This window comes from Aethina tumida, chromosome 1, assembly GCF_024364675.1.
Source record: "Aethina tumida isolate Nest 87 chromosome 1, icAetTumi1.1, whole genome shotgun sequence".
NCBI classification, from domain to species: domain Eukaryota; kingdom Metazoa; phylum Arthropoda; class Insecta; order Coleoptera; family Nitidulidae; genus Aethina; species Aethina tumida.
The window spans coordinates 48,112,781-48,131,589 of NC_065435.1; the positions used below are offsets into that span (position 1 = coordinate 48,112,781).

The 18,809-nt window shown below is 29.3% G+C and overlaps 1 protein-coding gene across 3 annotated transcripts in view; it reads right to left on the reverse strand.

Moving 5' to 3' along the window:
• Nucleotides 1–18,809, reverse strand: part of LOC109595704 (zwei Ig domain protein zig-8) — a 270,657-nt gene that overhangs the window by 24,857 nt on the left and 226,991 nt on the right. The window lies entirely within an intron of this gene.

Here is an 18,809-nt window from a genome sequence, read left to right on the forward strand (position 1 = left end):
CCTCTCGAATTAACATTTCGGTGGTAATTGACATGTATATTAAATGTGATGTGTGTAATTGAAATTTAGCTGCAATTATTTTTACAAACAAACTACTAACTATCCCTCTGCATATACTTTTTCTATAACCAAGAACATTTTATAAAAAGAAAAGAAAATACACTGCGTCGCAAAATTGTATTCCATAATTTTGTGACAAAAATGAAATAAGAATGTTAGTTTCTTATATTATTTTTTAAAAATAAATTAAGGATACAATTTTAAGGAAAATATAGAAAAAAATATATATAACAAAATTTTATCATGTTTCAAGTTAAGTTTATTTATACTAGTATGAAGTTTGTCCACCACGTGCATTCATGACCTTTTGACAACGTCTCCACATACTTAAAATTTATGTTCTTATTACATCCTGATCAATGTCCTCCCAAATTTCTATGATCTTTTCCTTTAGTTGATTTTTGGTGGCGGTTGCAGTACTCTTATTTGTCTTCCCGTATGGTCCCACAGATGTCCCACAATCGGATTTATGTCCGGACTCCTAGCTGGCCAGTTCATCAGCGTCAAGTTGCATAAAAAACACTAAATGGAGCAAAATATACAACATGAGGTTCTAGGATTTCCCCTATGCGCCTGCCTCTGACAAATCATTACCGATTCTCCACCAAAAAAAGTAAGAGTTTCAGTTATATTATATTGAGCGTAACGTTCTCCTTCTCCTGGTCGTCTATATTTTCTATGACGATCATCGTTATTTAAAGAAAACCTAGACTCATCACTAAACAATTCATGACTCCAATCAGTTTCTCCCCAATGAAGATAACCTCGAGCGGAGTTCAGACGATCCACACGATGTGTTCTCCTTATTGCGTCCTGTCTTATTCTTACATTATAAGTCGTCAATGAAAACTGTTGCTGCAGTTTACAAACTTTTGTCTATGGGCTTGTATTCTCAAATATGGGTCTTGATGTGGTAAAGATTTTCGCCCCTGTCCAGGTCTTCTTTCATTGGTACACGTTTCGTAAAATCGCTTAATCACTTTTGAAATCGCAGATTGTGTCACATTTAGTCAATTTTATATCTCATTTTGACTTTTTTCTTACTTGTAAAGAGTAAAGGTTAACGCACAATTTTCTTTTGAAATACTGCTATTATTTGCTCTCTTGTTCATTTTAAAGGTTTTTAAACGTAATCGAAAACTGTAAAATATTGTTACAGTGCAAAACTAATTGTTTTAAAATTATGTCGATGTTTAATTTTTTTCTGTTTAACGGACAAAAACAAATATTTTGGTGAAAAATTCCATAATTTTGCGGCGGAGTTTATTTTCAACAATATTTCTAAATTCTAAATGTTTCTACTATATTATTTAATTTTTTTTTTTTTTATATTTTCAATGTTCTACCACTTCGGACAAATATTCATTTTAGATATAGGATATGCCACAACAAAAAATAAAATTCGAATGGTATCATTTCCATTTGAAATATGAAATTGTTATCGATATTTAAAATGAGTAAAAAATAAATAAATAAACGAAAATATCAAACACCAGTGTTAGTATTTTGAAACCATAGTAATAGTAAAATATTTTTGTTAAATAGTTTTTAACATTGCAATTGTTGAAAGTAAAAAATTAAATATCTGAACAATAAATCAAGATAGGAAAACGGTTCAAAAAGCTCCGAATTGTATGTATAATCAAAAATTCAACATATTCATGGAGTTACATTTGAAAAAATAAAATTCACCCGTATATTAAAAATATTAAAAATAAATATATTAAATAAATAAATTTGAGTAGATAATTCTCATTACATAATACGTTTTTTTGAAACCATGTATACTACTTTATTTCAAACCAAAGCATTTAAAGCAATATAATGAAAATAAAATTATGTATTTTTTAAAATATTTTTGGTTTCTTTTGAAAAAATGTTAAATTAGAAATGTCTGTTTAAATGAAATATAAATATATGTTATATTAACGGGCAATATGCGAAAGCCGTATAATTCTCCTGTTAATTACGTACAACATATTTAACACAACTTAAAAGCAAGCGGCGCCTTAAGCCGAACGGTAATTAATAAAACACTCTATGTGTCAGCATTAACATATAAATTTCAATTTAATATACATAAATAACATAAACGAAGTATTATTCTCCATTCACACAAGATAGACGTAATTAAGCGCAGTATTAAATAAATATACTTAATACAGGTTACATCCCAACCAATTCGCAGTAGTATAATATGATTTATCAAATGGGAAATGTTTCAAATGTTTTTATTAAATCACGTTATAATTGCGAATCGTAATTTACTTGGTAGAGAGTTAACAAATTGTAAAAGCGAACGTTTTACCCCATGTTGCGCATCAATGCAAAATAATAACCTCCGACATTAATAAAAAGACCGAAATAAATTAATTATGTTACGGGTGCCGTACTCAGCGGGTATATGTATAATAGCTTTAATTTAGGTAAGTCGTATTTACTTTTCGTTGAATAATGGCGGACCCGTTCGTCAGGTGTTCCGGATGTGTTTTGTCATAAATAATTGAACGTCGCCAGGACATAATTTAGAAACGTGCCTTCTTCGATTCACCTGTTTAATTTCTGTTACTTTTCGAATGGAATAAATTCGCAAAACTTGAAAATGAACATACCCTCACCCTGTTCGGGGCGCTCCTTTGTATTTAATTAATCTCGGCCGACAATGGACACCTCTGCATTTTATTGTAAAACGAGGATGATATAATATAATTTATTTTGTTGTCAGCGTAAGCCCGCCCATGGATGCAGAGAAAAGATAACTGTAGCTTTTGTCAGTTATAAAATAGTTAAATAAGTTTTCATTTATTTTGCATAATACTTTAAGTTCTGTGTGCTGTGTTCTCACATTTATTACAGTCTTTATTTTTATACATACTGAATTACTGAAAACAATTAAATTACGTACGAATTTTAAGTAGGAACGTTGCGGGTAGCCAGCACTACCCAGCATCCGGACTATTCGCCCAATTAATCTAAATACACGGTTACTCCGGAGAATATTTATTTGAAGAAAATGTAAGTTGAATATTTTTATATTCAAAAACTTTTGGTACAATAAACGAAGTAAATGACTAAAAAATAAAAACAATATTTAAATAATAATACTTCTAAAATATAACAATTTTAAATTTATGACGAAGAAAATTAAGTGTTTTTTTCAGTTTGTAAAATACTGAGGCTCAGTACCACTGCACAAGCCAATGGCGGTGGGAAGCTAACGGATCCAACCACAATCCCTCCCTAGAAAGTTTCTCCGAATCTTTCTGATTCGTTTTGTTCTCCCGAATTTAGTCGACAGAAGGTTTGGCACCTTTGCCTGCCTTTCGTCCTCTGAGTTCAGCTCACCCAAATATGCTCCACATATACAGTATCAGACAAAATTAGAGTGACTATGTTAAATATTAAATAAAATATTTAAAAGCTAAATTATAAAACATTCACTTGTGCCCGTTACTTTATTTTTAATTATATTTCAGCATGACAATGACTCCAAACACATCGTCAAGCTTGTTAAAGAAATGGTTTAGTGGTTTGTTTGAACAAATCAAAAATGTTTGGATCAATACAGATGAGGAAATAATTTCCAATCTAGTCTCGTCTATGCCAAAAAAATATGCCATTTACGTTGGATTTACTTCTCTTTTTTAATTGTTATGAGGAGTCGCTCGATTTTCTCGCGATAAAAATTATTAATTTTCTGGTTTACTCTATAGAGGTTCGTGTAACTCCCAGTCAAGTCTAAATTAAATATTTAATTTAATATAAAAAGTATTACTCATGTTAAATAGTCTACAGGAATAAAGCTACACAAAAAGTTTGTTATACACTCAGTGAAAGATGGTGGCGATTCAATTGTTTCAATTCTTATGGTGTACGCCCCCTTAGACTGATCTATGTTTTGTCTTGCCCATCTCAATCTCAAAATTTTTTGCAAAAAATGAATTCACCACAGCAATTCAATAAGTTTGAAGGGATATAGACTATACATAATTTTATTTTTACACGATACATACATTCCCAAAAAATTCGTTTATACAATTTTAAAAAATTCTTGTTAAAGTTCACTTAAGAATTTTTTTCATACTTCATACAAATTTTAATTCGGTAAATATATTATAAAATAAATAATGTAAAATAAATTATAATTATTCGTGTAAAAAGAGAATTGGGTGTAGTTGTATATTCGAAAAATAATTGAGTATGTGCTGAGATGGACCTTGTTAAATTAAATAACAAATTAAATTATTTACTCAATATATTAGTATTTACTTATACATATTAAGATCTAATTTTTTATCAAATATTCTCTAATTTTAAGTATTGTAGATGTTTAATAAAGTTCTCTTGCAAATGTAATTAGTTGTGTAGCAATTATCTAAAAAATATTTAGAATATTCAAATTCAGATCAGGTATTAAAGATATTTGTAAATAGAATTTTTGATAATTAAATTCAATATTTGACAATTTATGAAACTAAATATTTGCATCTTTAAATTAGGAAGAAGGATTTTGTTTTAACGCAAAGAAAATTTAATTTTCAATTAGCACTGTCTCATCTACCTAAAATAAATTTGGACAGGTACGAGGTTTCTTATACTGTTCAACAATTTGAAATACTCCTTCAGATGTAGGGATTACCAAGGCATTAAAATTAATTAATTAAATTATGTTGTACATTTTACAATACAGTGATTTATAACCGAGAATTAAAACTTCTACTGCACACTTTCCGGATTGTGAGTTGTATTATAATAATTATGCAATTATGATAACGGAAACTGTTCGCAACAGGCCCAGGTGTTCCTTCAAAGGTATTATTGAAATTCCTTTGCATTCAAAGTAACGTAATTATTAATATTTTAAAATTAAATCTACTTTAATTAGCTTACATGAAAACATCTGCTGAAATTTCCAGTCTCTGAACGAATCCGTAATGAAACAATGTCAAGAAATTTGATATCCAGTGGAAAATAATTGCCTTTGTTATTGCCGTAATTACTTAAACCCAAAACTACAAAACCAAAGCGCAGGAGGACGAATTTGATACTTTGTTTTGCTTTATCTGCCATGTAAATTGCAGTTATCAAGATGATAAGCGAAATTTTCTCTCTAATTAACAATATAAATTTTATAATTGTTATACGTTCTATGTTACATCTGTTCGTACGTCTAATGCTTTCGTTTTATGTTTTTAATTAAGGTTTATGTGTAAATCGTATATGGTCGTTTTAAATCTCTTTTGTGACTCTACGGTTCCGCGTAGGTTATGACTCCATTAGAAATAATTTATGACCGGACACACTATTTACATTGCGCTTTATGTTTTAGAAAATCGCACTTTAACGACCCGCATTCGTTTTTAATTAACATGTCATCGGCATTCATTAATGAAATGTACACGCATACAATCAATGACTTATTATTGCTCTCTAAAATATTATAATGCACATTCATATTATTATATCAATTCGAATTCTTGATCCAGCACGTAGAGGAATTAACTATTTTATAGTCATATGGTGTATAACGAGGAGCAATGCAGTCAATAGTCATCGCATAACTAAACTGATAAAAACAAATCTTTTGATTATATATTGTACATGGAACAAATATCTTGTTTGTAGGTCAATAATAATAATAATAATTCTGCGGCCATTTCATTAGGAATTATTTACGAGTGAACATGCTATTTACATCGGGGCTTTGTGTTTTAGAAAATCGTATTTAATTTAACGACCGGCCCTCAATCGTTTTTAATGAGTATGTCATCGGCATTTATTAATAGCATATATAACCAATATATTGCCGTTACCAGTCCAAAACTGAATCTCGGAGTTTAATTTATCTTTGATTACCGATGCGCATAATTTTCATATTGTACAAATTGTTACTTTGTTAGTCTGTTTTCCATAAAATTATACTAATTCCCACAGAATTTACAACAACAAATGTATCCTACTAATTGAAAATCGGAACACTACATAAACAGCTTTTAACATTAATGAATAAGCCCTAATGATATTTTATACAGATCTATACTAATTAAGGAAAATATGCTCATTTAATTGCTCACGCAATTAATCATGATCAAATAGAAATAATAAATTTATAAAATGTTCAACATTACCTGAATTTAATTTGTTCATCGCGATAGGACTATCCACTTTTAGCACCAGCAATAAAATCATAAACCGGAAGGAACAAGCGAACGTTTGTCAGCGTCGTTTTTGCAATTAAGCGCTCACAAATAAAGCTAATTACTTAAGAGATTTAAAACATTTGCACAACTGAAGTAGTATTTTGTTTGATTTACCACTTGTTGTGTATTCGAAACGAAACCTTTGAAGATGTTCAACGCCCCCATTTAGCGTAACGGGTAGAGAGTAATCTTGCGAAACTTTCGGCTCTCCACCTGACTTTGCGTGCTCAAAGAGTTTGACTAGAAAAAGTTCTGCACTTCAGGACCTAACGAGAAGTCTATTTATTTTAATTTTTTTCAGTTTTGTATTTTAATAATACACACTATGGCTTGAAGTATGCCTGTTATTAAAAAGGCTCGTACGTAAAAACTTTGGGGCGAGACATTTTTAAGCACTCTTTAAGACGGTTCGAGAAGATAGACATAATACAGGAGGACTGAAATACGGTTGGAAGCGAGAAACTGGTCATTTTCGCCATTCAATAATCCATTTTAATAGAACAGATTCCTTTAAAAAAGAAAAAGTAGCGGGAAGCTTTTGAAGTTGTTAAAAAACTAATCTCGGAAACTTCTGACCACTGCAGGTGATTAGATCTGCTCCAACTTTACTTTGCACTTTAAGCTCGAAGGTATTTAGATTATGAATAAACTGTTTGAAGAACCGAAATTGATAATAAATATTAGCGGAAACGTGCGTCACGGAATTTTAACAACAAATCATAAACCGGAAAAAGCGAGCGCTGACGCGGTTTTTGCAATTAAGTCTGTACAAATAGAGCTAATTGCTTAAAAGATTTAAAACCTTTGCGCGGAGCGAAAGAGTAGCCTGTTTGATTTACCACTCGCTGTATACTCGACACGGAGCCTTTGAAGATGTTTGGCGAGTAATCTTACAAACTTTCGGTTACTCCACCTGATTTTTGCCGCTCAAACAGTTTGATAACAAGAAAAACTTTCGTCTGCACTTTAAGATCTGACAAGTACTTAAATTAAAGTTGCGCGACGTCGCCGGATTTATTGTGTTTCAATACAAACTTGCCAAGATAAAATGAAAATTTGCCACACTGCGTTTGTTCTAGTGGCTCTTGGAACTTTTCGACGATGCAAACGTGGGGGTGGATTCTCCGACTATTTTTAGGGGATTTGGGACAGCCAATTAATTAACGTGACTGGATTTCCGCCTACGCTGTTCCTAGTCTCGAGATATTTATCATAATATTAAGTTTTAGGTTTTAGTTTTGCCGTAGAAAATTATTCAAACTGAAAAATGATTCAATATTTCAAATTTTTAAATTTTAAAGCTCAAAATTTAATAAAATATACACAAAATTGAAAATATTTATTCGCCATCAATTTGTAATGCAAAATACTGCATAAATAAACTTGATCATTATTGAATTAAGGTCAAAATATATTTTCTTGTTTATCTGAATTTTACTATTTGATTGAACACGAGTGTTAATATTGAATATTTCGAAAAATCACTGTTGTTGAAAATTATTATTTTATTTTATATTACGTTTTTATTCTATATTAATTAAAAAATGTAAAACGTGTAAACATAATGAAATTTATATTTTTATTACAGTTTATTGTGTAAATAAAATATTTAGGAGTTGTATATAATACGTATTTTACGTATTAATAAAAGCTTAATAATAAAACTTTATATTAGTTTTTACAATTATGAAACTTTCATTAATTTTTATTATAGTTGGTGTACTTGATATTTTAATTAACTTTACATTAAAATCGTTATCATGTTTTAATTAAACGCCAAATTTAACGACGAAATTATAAAACGAGACATTGATTAATAGTAAATTTGGTCTGAGATTACTTGAGCTTGTTTGAGTGAAAGTCTTAAAGTACAAAAACCTTGAAGAATTGGCGGTGCATTGCAAGTAAATTTATTTTCGAACAATGGCAACATATTTCAGGAAATTAGTCAGCGGTGCAACGTACCTTTAAACTTTGGCACTTTCTTTGGTATGTAACCAATGCCATTAGGGGAGAACTAAATTACAATCAGCCGCAAGGGGACATTGGGGTCTCGCACTTTTTGCCCCGCAACTCCCTAATTCTCTTTTTCTTAATTGGCAGTAAATGATTTTTTGCGAGGCTAAATTTATTTCCTGAACGAATTCGACAAAGTAAATGAATAGAACAATTAAAACGGTGGTATATTTCGGCCTAACATTTTGTAAACAACGACATGATCATATTCAATGGGAATTTCTTATACGCGATCTCAATAAAAAATTACTTTACAAAAATGGCGTAAGCAGATTTGTACACAAAGACTTATTGTGGAAGGAGATCGATGTAAAACGTTTCAAACGGAATACGTGAAATATTTAAACGGATAGAAATTGCAAACATAATATCGACAATGGGGTGGTATATTAACCCGAAATTGCGAAATGTGTAATTTTTTATTCATGAACTGGAATGTGGTTACGAATGAAACTTTTTATTTAGCCCGCAAGTGCTTTGTAGCTTTTGCCTAACCAGGCGGGAAGGCGAAACACAAAGGTCGAGGAAAAATTATACTTTATGATATGTTAACTTCGTGTTTATTATTGGATCAAATATTCCACCGTGATATTTTAAAATAAACCGCGGGTGGTATTTACAATTTACATTTATTTTTCCACATTGGATTATTGAAATGTTATCTTTAATTATGCCACGCAAAGGATTATTTTGAGTTAATTTTTGGTTTTGAATTTTTAAAATAAACATCAATCTTACGTTACATCTGATTTAATAAAACCTTTTTTGACGCTGGGTTTGATTAATTGTGGAACAAAAGAGAACCTCCAATTCGTTATTATCGATAGGGATTTCTAAATTTGTGGCATTAAAAGGCAATCCAGAAGCTTTTGTCCTACTTTGTCTTGTACCTACTCAATGTATTATCATTTGTGGTTTTCGTAATTAAATTGGTAAATCCCTTAAGAACATTGCGTGGGTTTTGATTGATCTCACTGATTATTTATGTAATAAGTAACGGATCAAAATTAGCTATCGACTCGATATCGGAATATGCCAGAGTAATTATTATTCAGACTGTGCTCTGTCAACGTCAAGGTGACGCTTTAATGAAATGCCATAAAATGACTTGCAAACTTCTTTTATTATCCCTCTTATTACTTTATCCCGGTGGCAGGTACAGTACCAAATTATTCCCGACACTTTAATAAAGTTCAGACACTCGCCGAGAGAGAAGGAGAGAGCACAGTGGTCCAAAATTTATTTGATGGACAAAAAATCGCCACTGGAAGAATTTCTTGGAGTTAAAACAGACGTAACAGTAAATTAAATGGGGCACATCCCCGCCATATAACGTTTATGTAAAGTGTTTGACTTACTTTTCAGGTTTTTTGTAGCCTTACTTTTCTAAAGTGAATTCGGTTAAACTCTCCGGTTCACTGTCTGAGAAGAAAGCGTCAAAAATATTTTCGTTAAACTGTTTTATTATATAAAAGCTTCATGGTTTTATTTTATTCCGTGATTATATGGGGGCAATAAATTTATAATAATTATAAATTTCATAACTAGTTTTTACACATAACAAATAGACAAAGATATGCGGTGCAATTTATAATCCTAATTTCAGTGTTGTAAACATAAATGCAGTTCTAACCGAGAAATTATAGCTTTCGAAGTATAAATTTCAACCGAGAAGGTTTAAATGGAAACACTTCAGGAGCTCCGGTTTCGTGACGCAACTTTCGTGTGCACTAATTACTTGTACTGTTATCAAATTCTTCCACTCTAAGAAATGAACACACAAATGCACTCTATATCCGGAACTTGGGGGGAGACGATTAATTAAAAATATGACCAATCTATTTATTATTGTGATATACAGAGTTACTGCAAGATAAAACATTCTTTTGAGTGTTACTAAGAAAGTTTAAATCGTTAAATTTCAAAAGATACTAAACGGGGAAGTTCTCTTTATCATTTACCAGAGATGAAAGTGTATTTTCATTTGGACGAAATTAGTTTAACAAAATTAGCATTTTAAAGAACGGCTACAATATTGCATTCGTTAGATAAATATTCATAGTTCATTTACTATATTAAATTAAATAAGGCTACTAATTAAATATTGATTGAAATATCTTTTGTATAAAAATCATAGCGTGAATGTGGATATTAATAAAAAGTATATAATAAGGGGTATCATTGGAATATTCGTCATAAATTGTTAAATTAATTCCGCATTCAAATATAAATTTAATCAAAATATACTGTAGATGACCCGACCTCGATATCTGGGCTTTAGATATTCCGACCTGTATTCTATTAATTCAATTAAATTTCAAACGTGTAAATGACATAAAATAATTAAATGCAAAAACATCGTCGACTGTGTGAAAATAACGGAAATATCAAATCATCAATTTGGACGAAAATGTAAATGAAAATGAAAAATGCGAGGACTACAATTAAGCTTAATTGGAAGTCACCGGAATAAAGGAACTTAATGAAAAAGCCAGGAAATTATACTCCGACCAAGAAATTATGATTCTCGATTTTTTTTTATATAAGCGAGTCAGGTATTAAAAATTTTAAATATTTTCACAACGCGAATCGCATAATCTATTTTCGGGTGATGACAAAAACGTTAAACAACAGTCGATACAAACATTTGAATGAACTGAAGCAACCGTACTAGAAAAGTAATTATTGTTCGGTTTGAACAATTCCGTTCCCAGTTTTTGGAAACATCGAGATCTGTAATTATTACCCGTTTGAAGTTAGAAAGCGATGTCCTCAACCGTTCAATCAAGAATATTACATAAAGGCTCATAAATTCGTGCGCTAAAAGTTTGTTGATGGAAATCGCTCCCAAATGTTTTGAACAATTTAGTTAATGACATAATTGAATTATATACTATATTGCAATATATCATTTTAGCATGTCAAACATGTTATCAATATATCTAATATAGTAATCGGTTAATAATAGGCCGTACATCAAATTAATGTATGTGCATCAAATGCACGGGATGCATTTCAAATTGGATTAACTCTAGGCTGTGTATTCGAATCTCAAAGGATTTCGAGGATTTGAATTTAGAATGCCAATGCGACCGGGGAAATGCGGAAGGAAAATAACCGTGAAATATTGCGGTAATGTTTCGGATATGATGCGTTTATTTCAAACATAAATAATAATAATACCTCAAGATCCATTTCGACCGACACCTTTCCTACACCGAGTCACCGTGCATTCCTCTGGGTTCTATTCAAGAACTGTGGTTGGAAACATTTACGGATATTCCATAAAAGAAAATCATCGATTTTACCATTTCGCACCAAAAAAATATAGAAAAACATTATTGAATCAATTAACTTTAAATATATTTGATAAGAGTCAAAAAATTTTATAGTAAATAGACTATTTCCAAATATGTAAATCCAATTTTTATAATGTCTATTTACATAAAAGACCCATTAACATATTATCATTGAGACCCTACTAATTAAGAAAGGCTAACGGAATTAGTCACGAAGTAAAAAATCCTTTATCCAGTAAAATTATTTATCCGAACGGATATTACAGCCATGCAAATTAATTCTGTACCGCGTTTCAAGACAGACCATAAAAGGTTTAAGAACTTAGTTTCGAAAAGGTCGCATAAAAGCGATTCCCTGGCAAAACTGAATCGGATTATGTTTCAAGTGAGGTGTGAATAATCATTTAATTTCTTTCTGAGACAATTACGAGTAGTAAAAAAGTGATAAAACGCCATTCGCGATTTTCCTGCTCCGCAACCGAGCGTTCTCCAAACTGGCTATTAATGCTTATGTGCTTTAAAAGTCCTTCACATAACCGTTTCGACTTTTCAGTTTAGTGCAGCTTGTTAGAAACTATACCTGTTGGAAGTTGAACCTTTTGATTATTGAAGCAGGGGCAATTATTAAAATTTGTCGGTAAAAATGTGCGCACCATGTCGCGACGTGTTATGTAAATTTTATGTGCGGCGTATGTATTTATTGCTGTACATCACAGGGACATCAACGCCGTAATACAAATTTAATAATTCCCGTTTTATCGATTCAGTCCAGTGATTAATTTACATTGTGATCTTGTTACAAAATGACCTATGCTAATAGTGTACATTACGCTTTATCAAATTCATGAATAAACAATTTCGTCACTCTATCTAATGGCGGTAGATGTCGCCCGGGCGGGATTATGTTGCAATGGAGGGTCTAGTTCGACAATTAATTGCATTATTCCATTATAATTTAATGCTAAGTGAATTAGTTCTTGTAAAGTATATGCAAGGCGACTTGTTCCTCTGCGTTAATACAGGGATAAGTTTTGGTCGCTTACTTGGGCCGACGAGTTGCTTTAGCGCCGTCGCTGACAACGCTGATTTTGGAACGCTTTCAGCTTTTACAATTAGTCGACGATTACAGATAACCCAAATATATTAAAATTTCAAATACTACCATTTTTTAAACTTTTTAAAATGTTAAATATTTTAACTATAACTCTTTTATTTAACGTAACATGTTATACAGTATTATGAAAATTACTATATTCGACACTTCGACCAATGATTTTTATAATTATTATTATAAAATTGAATATAATAAGTGAAAGACCGCTAGTAAATAAATCCACCATTTTTACAACTGTTGGTAAAAATTGTAAAAATCAATCCAATAATTAGTTACTATTAAACAAATTCTAAGGATAAGTTGATTATACTAAAAGTAAGTTATTTTATCCATTGTTAGATCCATTTTTGACAGGTACTATTTAAAGTTTTTTAATTAATCAGTAAAGCAACCTCTAAAATATGGTAAAAAATATGATAGGCAATTTATTTTATGTTTTCAAGTATCTTATCCTAATTCATTTGAATGTTTTAATTAAGTTTTCTGTTTCGCATCCACCACTTTTACAACAAATATCTTATCCTAATTCATTTGAATATTTTAATTAAGTTTTTTGTTACGCATCCACCATTTTTACAACTGTTCTTAAAAATGGCGAATGCGCAACAAATCCAATAATTAATTACTATTAAAAAATTCTAAGAATAAGTTGATTATATTAAAAGTAATTTATTATATTCGCTGTTAGATCCATTTTTAACAGGTACTATTTAATTTTTTTTAATTAATCAGTAAAGTAACATTTAAAATACTATAAAAAATATGATTTTGATGTTTAATAAATGTTTAAATATCGTGAATGCGCAAATAAATTATATAATTACAATTACTTCCAAAAGGCAATTTATTTTATGTTTTCAAATATCTTATCCTAATTCATTTGAATGATTTAATTAAGTTTTTTGTTTCGCATCCACCATTTTTACAACTGTTGTTAAAAATGGCGAATGCGCCACCAATCCAATAATTAGTTACTATTAAACAAATTTGAAGAATAAGTTGATTATATTAAAAGTAATTTATTATATTCGCTGTTAGATCCATTTTTAACAGGTACTATTTAATTTTTTTTAATTAATCAGTAAAGTAACATTTAAAATACTATAAAAAATATGATTTTGATGTTTAATAAATGTTTAAATATCGTGAATGCGCAAATAAATTATATAATTACAATTACTTCCAAAAGGCAATTTATTTTATGTTTTCAAATATCTTATCCTAATTCATTTGAATGATTTAATTAAGTTTTTTGTTTCGCATCCACCATTTTCACAACTGTTGTTAAAAATGGCGAATGCGCCACCAATCCAATAATTAGTTACTATTAAACAAATTTGAAGAATAAGTTGATTATATTAAAAGTAATTTATTTTATCCACTATTAGATCCATTTTTAACAGGTACTATTTAATTTTTTTAAATTAATCAGTAAAGTAACTTTTCAAAATACTATAAAAAATATGATTTTGATGTTTAATAAATGTTTAAATATCGTGAATGCGCAAATAAATTATATAACTACAACTACATCCAAAAGGCAATTTATTTTATGTTTTCAAATATTTTATCCTAATTCATTTGAATGATTTAATTAAGTTTTTTGTTTCGCATCCACCATTTTTACAACTGTTGTTAAAAATGGCGAATGCGCTACTAATCCAATAATTAGTTACTATTAAACAAATTTTAAGAATAAGTTGATTATATTAAAAGTAATTTATTTTATCCACTATTACATCCATTTTTAACAGGAACTATTTAAATTTTTTAAATTAATCAGTAAAGTAACTTTTCAAAATGCTATAAAAAATATGATTTTGATGTTTAATAAATGTTTAAATATCGTGAATGTGCAAATAAATTGTATAATTACAACTACATCCAAAAAGCAATTAATTTTATTTGTTTTGTTGCTTTGTTGTTCATAATCCAGCAATAGAAAAAATGGAAGTAGCGTTATCCTTATGGATCGAAATGAAAATTGATCCGTGTATAAAGTCTTATTTTTAAGAGGTAAATTGCTAATGCTTCTGCTGAATATTAGTCTGAATTGAAAAAGTTTCTAAAAAATGCCAAGCAAGAAAAAATTACAAAATTCTTTAAGCCATTGCCTAAGCCTGAAGATAATAATTAATCAATATGGTTAAAAACCTCAATTAAAATGATTTTTTTTATATATTTGTTCTTTATTTTGTCATCTAGGAACGTATCCCCTATAATCCCATATAAATTACCATTCCATTATTCACAGTTTGTGTATTCGCGGCATATTTACGGAACATATACCCCGCAAATAAAGAGGTTTTACTGTGTATATTAGGGATCTTTAAATATAAAAATGGTGAATGCGCGACTATTAAGAATGTTAAAAATGGTGAATGTGTTTATTAAAAATTTTTGAAAATTTTTAAATTATTATTATTAATTATTAATTAATTAACCAATTTGTTATATAATTATTATTAATAATTATTTTTAGCATTACAATTTAAGAAATATATTATGTTTACTAAGAACAAATTAATACTCATACATCACCATTACTTTTAAGATATTTATATCTTCTTTATATCTATTTAAGATATTTATATCATTCACCATTTATTAGGGTAAAGGTTCTTTCACAATTATTAATTTTTATATAACTGACTTTGAAATTGTTCATATAAAACTTAATATGGTGAACACATGAACACATACAACATACAACATGTAAATATCAGATAATTATTAAAAATTTAAATTATTAATTATTAACATTTCTCCATTAAATTGTTATTAACAACAATTATTAATTTTAATAATTTAAAAAGGAACAGATTATTTATATCACTCGGCATCTGCACCAGTTATTAAACTAACCATTGAGCTCGTACCATGTGCGAAAAATGATGGATGCGAACATGTGGTAAATAACAAAATTGGTAATTGCGAATATTTTATCTTTTCTTTTCTTATATACTTTTAAATTTCATATTATTAATTATTAATAACAATTATTCTCTAAAAAGTTTTAACAATAAATTTTAGTATTAACAATTTATTGGTGTTTCATATACCCACTGAATATTTATGATGTATCGACTATTTTTTATTAAAGCAAAGATTGTTATATAATTAATAATTTTTATTTAATAAACATACCTTGAAAATTGCCACATGAACATGCACCTGAAACTTACCATTCACCTCGTGCATTACAAAAAAGACCATTTGTTATTCGCGTGTATAGTGAAGCTTCCGAACAGTTTTAACTTAGACAATAAATCAATTAAAAAACTATAAAACGTCAAAGAAGTTTACATCATGAATGTTTTATCAATGCTGCCCGAATGAATTCAAACTTTCTTCCGTAGTTTCGAAAAGCTTGTTTGAGTTTATCCCATGTATTTGAACAGTTTATTAGTTTTATTATGGAAAAAGTTTTTATAAAAAAATTATATGAATTTCGTAAGCTAATGTTGAACACAACTATGTTAAACTAGTTTTGATATAAACTTTTAACTGCACTTATTACATCTTAATATTCAAATTATTTTTCCCATTTTATATTTATGAATAAAAAAAATCTTTTTATTCAATTTAAGATAATAAAAAAAACAATAAAATCAAAATAAAATCATGCCATAAATAATTGTATTAAACTAGTAAAATACGAGGTGTATAATTAGTTTTAATGAAACCTCATTTCCTTTATTGAACAATATTAATTACAGTTTTCACCGGCCATCTGCTTTGTTCATTATTTATAGTTTAATTATCGTTGACATTTTTCTAATAAATTTCTATCGATTAGCTATAACTGTACCTGGAAATAGGTCGTAAATATTTTAACTCCGTGACATGCATACAAAGAATAATTCGTCCTACCAAGCAACTGAGGGATAAAGCCTCTGTATCGTTTTATTAAATAAAATAAATATTAGACAATAAGTATATGCTTTGAACTTTTAGTCAAACACGTTAGGTGTGTTTAAGCAATTCTTTGTTGGGGTTGCTTAAAACTCAGCGGTAATCCATAAATCATTATTAATTAATTATAGAAATGTGGAAACGATTTTGATAATAAATTTGTTCTATATCGGAGAAACGGAGAAGAGAGAAACTTGAGCGTTTGCACCTTTAATAATAATGAAGTATGAAGTTTAGCAAACTTTGTTGGTTATTAGGAAAGTCAGAAACTCGTTTGTGAATTTGGTTTGCTGTTGATTAAGTTAGAGAACGTACAAAATCTTCGTAACTAATTAATAGTTTTTTTTATTAATTTTCATCACAATGATGTCCCAATTATTGCAAATTATTTTCTCATTGATTTTGGGTTCTGCACTTTAATTAGATTTAATAGAAGTTTAATGCATTAAATTAGTAGTTTTAATTAATTGCAAATGTAGTCTGTTCTGTTTTAATTAGCCAATTATTAAAAGGTAGCGAACAATTTTTTATTAATTATTGAACGAAGTCAATTTACTGTTTGTCATTCTTATGTAACCACATGGTTTTAATTAATTTTAATGAAGGTAAAATTTTAAATCAGCGTGTAAAATTTTAAAGTTAGGATAGGATTCTTTTTTTCTTCATACATTTTATTCAGTAAAACATTGTAGAAATTTACATATATATTTATATACCAAGTTTAATTAACCATCAGTAACTTTTGTACTTAAAGGCAATTAATGTAAATTTATAGTATTTCTATGAAATAAAATAAGAAACACAAGCTTTAGTGGTGCATAATGTTGGTGTTATTACCGCGGCATTTCATATAGAGAAGCAGTTTTAACCAGCAGGAAATTCCCCAGATATCTAATGTCATCTGCAAACCATTCTACATATTCCATAATTGCATATAGCTATGCGGATATAGTTTTGGGGTAGCAGTAGTTTCACTATAAACCACTTGGTCCGTATATCATTTCGCACTAGATTTAATTTTGTCCCGGTTTTATTTAAGTTCTCATTATTACGAAGTCATAGCGCATTTTGTTTAACTGTTCTTGTTTAAGATATAAAGTTGCTATACGGTGCACGACTTTTAGTGCATGATTGTCTTAATGAAAATATACAATCATTTAGAGTTTTTGAATATATAAATTCGATCGAGGGTATAAGAAGCTGTCGTTTTGTTCTATTTACTGCACAATTAGCCGAGGAAAACTTTCGAGCTAGTGAAGGCTCTCTCACGGGTGATCTCTTAAGCTTGAAGCATTTACCTTTTAAGCTTTGTTCACTGCATTATCCAGTCTAGTCGGGAAAGTTTTACAGGATATTTCAAGTAACTCTCTTTATATTGAATAATCTGCTTTATGTCAGGCCATTATATTTTATTAGAGTGTAGTTCGTAAAAGAAATTGTTAGTGTATCCTCCCTCCTTCAAAGATGCACTTTTCGTCATTACTGTTAACAGACTCTCCATGTTTTCCTATCACGGCAAAATGCTGAAAAGGTATTAAGCTTCATGTTTTTTTCTTGATTGTTTCTCACGAAATAAACGACACGAAATTTCTTTAAATCTGTTTGTTTCGAACGAAACTAGGCAGATAAATTTTAGAACTTTTTTGTTTTGACATATTTTCTCTACATATTTCTGTCTAAATACGAATTTCGTGATGTCAGATTAGTTTAATGACCCGTCTCTTAAGTCTGTCTATATTTTATTCTGACATTTATATATTTAATAAAAACAATAATTTAGTACATCGTACAATTTTTTGTATACTTTTTTTAGTATAAAGAAGCCAAGTCGTGTACAAGGACGAGAAATTTGTTCTTAAGCCTGTATCTATATTATGATTATCAAAATAAAGTACACAAAACTTCTAATTAAAACTTGTGACAATGTTTACCTATTGTATAATCTTTAGACTAAATATTGTCAAGGCATGTAAAACTCAATTTATTACAATGTCAACAAGCCAACAAGCTTTAATTAAAACAAATTTAAAAGTGTTTAAGTGCATATTGTAATGGTATATAAAACTTAATGACAATAAAATCGTATATTAACGGTTAAATCCGTTAACACCATACAATATATCTCCCTACTGAATTGTTAACTATACATATGGGACATTAATAGACAGCTTTTAATGATGCACAGAAATTTACAGCCCGTTTAAT